Source organism: Tachysurus fulvidraco, chromosome 15 (assembly GCF_022655615.1).
Source record: "Tachysurus fulvidraco isolate hzauxx_2018 chromosome 15, HZAU_PFXX_2.0, whole genome shotgun sequence".
Taxonomy (NCBI): Eukaryota; Metazoa; Chordata; class Actinopteri; order Siluriformes; family Bagridae; genus Tachysurus; species Tachysurus fulvidraco.
This window is the reverse complement of record NC_062532.1, coordinates 20,010,850-20,015,980: the sequence shown is the minus strand read 5'-3', so window position 1 is coordinate 20,015,980 and position 5,131 is coordinate 20,010,850.

Here is a 5,131-nt window from a genome sequence, read left to right as displayed (position 1 = left end):
ATAATAATAATAAATATTATTATTATTATTATTATTATTATTAATATTTATTATTATTATTAATAATAATAATAATAATAATAATAATAATAATAATAATAATATTTATTTATTTATTTATTTATTTATTTATTTATAAAGCACTTTAAAACAGCCAAAGTGCTGTACATCATAAAATACAGTTAATAAAATAATTAAATATTAACAAAATAAAATAATAACAGTAATAATTGAGAATTATACAGAAACCAGGGAATATAAATACGTTTTCCACCGGTTTTTACACAAGGAAACAGTGGGTGCCTGTCTGATGTGCAGAGGCAAATTGTTCCATAGCCTAGGAGCAGCAACAGAGAAGGTTCGGCCTCCTCTAAGCTTCCTCTTTGATCTTTTGGTGTCAGGAAGCAATTGATCAGCTGCCCTAAGCGAATGGGCAGGAATGTAGCGGTTCGGTGAAGCGGTTCGGTAAGTTATGTTGGGGTTTAACCATTTAAAGACTTAAAAACAAATAAAAGCACTTTAACTGAACCCTATAATACAGCCAGTGATGTGAGGCCAGAATTGGTGTTATATGGTCATTTTCCTTGCACCAGTCAAAAGACGTGCAGCAGCATTTTGGACTAATTGAAGGCGAGACATTGAAGATTGGCCAAGACCAATATAGCGTGTGTTACAGTAATCCAGCCAAGATGAAATAAAGGCATGGATTACCATCTCAAATCGTTGCCTGGATACAAGAGTTTTTTTTTTTTTTTTTTCAGGCACCTTAGGTGAAAAAAGCTGGACTTCACTACTGCACTAATTTGGCTATCGAATTTAAGATCAACATCCATTTTAAAGCCTAGATTATTTATCACAGGTCTAACATGGGATGCCAAGAGACCCAGGTCAACAGGGAAAGACTTACAAGAGCCACTTGCACCAAACAACATCACCTCGGTCTTGTTATCATTAAAATGTAGAAAATTCACTGCCATCCAAGCTTTAATGTCATCAAGACATGAAAGTAGATGTGTAATGGAGGAATCCCTCTTTTGCGTTACAGGTATGTAGATTTGGGTATCATCTGCATAACAGTGGAAGGAAATCCAAGGGTGTAAAGCGAAAAGAATAATGGCCCCAGAACAGAGCCCTGTGGTACCCCGTAGGAAACCACTCTAAAAACAGGGCCACGGACACCCACAAGTTGACCTAGACGAGATATTAAAATGCGGTGGTCAACGGTATCATAGGCAGCTGCTAGGTCCAGCAGGACAAAAATCACAAAATCACCAGCATCAGACGCAATGAGGATGTCACTAAAATCCCTTAACAAGGCTTATTCTGTGCTATGCTGTGTTTTAAAGCAAGATGGAAAACCTCCAGGATGTCATTTTCATCCAGAAAGGATTTCAAATGTATATAGACCATTTTTTAAGACCTTAGAAAGAAAGGGCAGTCTGGAGATAGGTCTAAAGTTAGCTAGTCCAGAGTGATCTAGACCAGGTTTCTTAATATATGATTGATATAATAAATATATTGATAAAATCAATAGATCCAGAATTCTGGAATCCAAATCATAAGTCTACATTAATTTGCCCAATATATGGATGCATGAATTGCTTGAGGTGAAGGTTGGATGTATGTATGGATGGATGGATGGATAGATGGACAGGTGAAGAGGCAGATAAATGGTCTGATTAATGCTGAGGTGGATGGATGGATGGATGGATGGATGGACAGATGATAGGTTGACAGGTGATGTCATGATCAGCACACCTGCCTCACCTCCGCACCCACAACGGAGAGAATCGTCTCCGGAGTATTAAGCGCTTCTGAACTACATCTCCCACAAACCACCACTCCTGTCATGATTACACCACAAGCTGCTTTCAATCACCTGTTTCCTATAAAGCATGAACTTGAACTCCGTTTCACTGCGAAGTCTTGATTTGCTACGGCTATCATTCTGAGCGTTGTCTGATTGTTCCTGTTTCTGGTTTTTGATCTATTTCTGTATTTTGCCTCACGACTGATTTCTGCCTGCCCTGACCTTTTGCCTGTTGTTCTGACTACGTTTTTGCCTTACCTACACTGTCGTGTTTACCGGTACTGAACTCTGCCTGTTGTTTCCGAGATCATATATTAAAGCTGCAAATGGATCCTCAGTCTTACGACTCATCATTACAGGTGAAGAGTCAGAAGGAAGAACTGTCCAATAAAAAAGTGAAGATGCAGATGGATGGTCTGATTGATGGTGAGGTTGAGGGATTTTGGTATATATGGATGGATGGATGGATGGATGGATGGATGGATGGATGGATGGATGATAGGTTGACAGGTGAAGAGTCAGAAGGAAGAACTGTCCAATAAACAAGTGAAGAGGCAGATGGATGGTCTGATCGATGGTGAAGTGGAGGGATTTTGGTATATATGGATGGATGGATGGATGGATGGATGATAGGTTGACAGATGAAGAGTCAGAAGGAAGAACTGTCCAATAAAAAAGTGAAGATGCAGATGGATGGTCTGATTGATGATGAGGTTGAGGGATTTTGGTATATATGGATAGATGGATGGATGGATGGATGGGTGGATGGATGGATGGATGGATGGATGGATGGATGGATGGTAGGTTGACAGGTGAAGAGTCAGAAGGAAAAACTGTCCAATAAACAAGTGAAGAGGCAGATGGATGGTCTGATTGATGTTGAAGTGGAGGGATTTTAGTATATATGGATGGCTGGATGGCTGGATGGATGGATGGATGGAAGGATGGAAGGATGGATGATAGATGGACATGTGAAGAGTCAGATGGAAGGTCTGATTGATGGTGAGGTGGATGGATGGGATGACAGGTAAAGAGGCAGATGGATGGACTGATTGATGGATGGATCATAGATGGACAGGTGAACAGTCAGATGGATGGACTGATTGTGAGATGGAAGGATAGTGAGGTGGATGAATAAACAAATGAAGAGGCATTTATAGAAGGAGTCTCCAGTGTTAACACTCAGACATTTTTTGTCTTATGAACTTCAAGTGAGGTAAAAAATAAAAAATAAAGGCACTGGAAGAGGAAACACTGCACTTCCTCAAGTGACTTATGGCTTTTAAAAACTGCTGACCAAAACAATACGACAAAAATATTACATCAGTGTTCTATAAATAATTAACATTCTTATTCATAATATTAGCTGTTAATGGGATTCTTCCAGCACATAGAACAGCCTAAAGTTAGGCATCATCCTGAACAGAACAAATCGAGCTCTCGTATTGGTTTAATACCTGCATTAGTGTGTGTGTGTGTGTGTGTGTGTGTGTGTGTGTGTGTGTGTGTGTGTGTGTGTGTGTGTGTGTGTACTGAAGGTTTCGGAGTGCCTCGGTAAGATCTGCATCACTCGGAGAGCAGCGAGTTTGCCAAAACTTTGCACAGCTTTGTGAATGTGCTTAACTCCTCAGTTTTCCTCGACATCGGCAAGCAGATTTAACACACAAGGGGATGCGAGCGCTTTAAAAAAATGTCCCATTGTTATTCTGTGCTGCATCTGGACTTTATGTTTGTTGTGATTAATATCAGATGAATCTGTAATCATCTGTGTGAACATTTTCTAATATGTTGATGACTTATAGATTTATACAAAACTATAAAAGTATAAAAATATCTATCTATCTATCTATCTATCTATCTATCTATCTATCTATCTATCTGTCTGACTATCTATCTGTCTGTCTGTCTGTCTGTCTGTCTGTCTGTCTGTCTATCTATCTATCTGTCTGTCTATCTATCTATCTATCTATCTATCTATCTATCTATCTATCTATCTATCTATCTATCTATCTATCTATCTATCTATACACCAGGTTGCCAGTTGTGATCTTTTAACCAATGAATTAGAAACTCGGTTGTCAAACTATACATCTATACATCTTGCCAACTATCAGTCCATATGTCCATCCATCTAGCCATCAATCCATCCATCCATCCATCCATCCATCCATCCATCAGCGTATTCACCCACACCAATCCATCTATTTGCCCATCCTTTATTTGTTTGTCCTTCCGAGTACTTCCTCATCATTTTGTCAACACAAATATCAATATGTCTGTTTATCCATCCATTCATCCATACATCCAAACGAATAGGTGTCCGTCAATCTTTCAGTCATCCAGCCACCATGCCACCCATCAATCTATACATTCACACCCATTATCTTTTCATTTATCCACATCCATCTATTTCTCAACTTGCCTACCTCACTATCTATCTCTTCTTTTTAAACATCAATCCACACAAATATCATCCTTTTCTTCCAGCCATCCAATGATCCAACCCCCTACGGTTAGTCCATCCATCCATCCATCCATCCATCCATGCATCTGTCAATCCGTCCATCCATCCATCTATCCGAACTAATTCACACATACATACATCTGTTTGTCTACTTGTCTATTTTTATGTCAGCATCCATCCAATTTTTAACATAATGTACTTCACCTCAAACAATCCATCCATCCATCCATCCATCTATCCAATCATCCATCACTCAGTCTATCCATACATTCATCCATCAGTTGATCTACCTTCATCTTAATCATTTATCTTCTTCTTTCCCTTTCTATCTATCTATCTATCTATCTATCTATCTATCTATCTATCTATCTATCTATCTATCTATCTATCTATCTATCTATCTATCTAAATGGCTTTTTTAAATAATCTGCATTCAAATATAATAAATAAATACATAAATAATTATACGCAGCAACTCAAGGCCATCTGTGTGTCATTTCTTTGTCATTACTGAAGCTTTTATTATCCAATGCCTCGCTTCAGTCTGAGGATAATCCAGCTGTTAGCTCAAATCCAGCTAAGTCTCATCATCATGCTGCATTCACAAAACAGTCACACTTTTAGCCATCTGTTTGAGACTCCTACCTCTCTCTGGTGGTCCTTTTACATTGCATCTATGATTTTAGAAACAGGATTTCGGATGTCCCTAAAGATCCTGCTGACCTACTCAGCTTTGTTTGTAAAAACTTCTTGATTATGCCAAGACCATGTTATGGGACCGAATTCAAATCCCAGACATTACCAGTGCAGTTACCAGAACAGTTTGAGGAAATAAAGTCAAATCAGGAACCCACTTA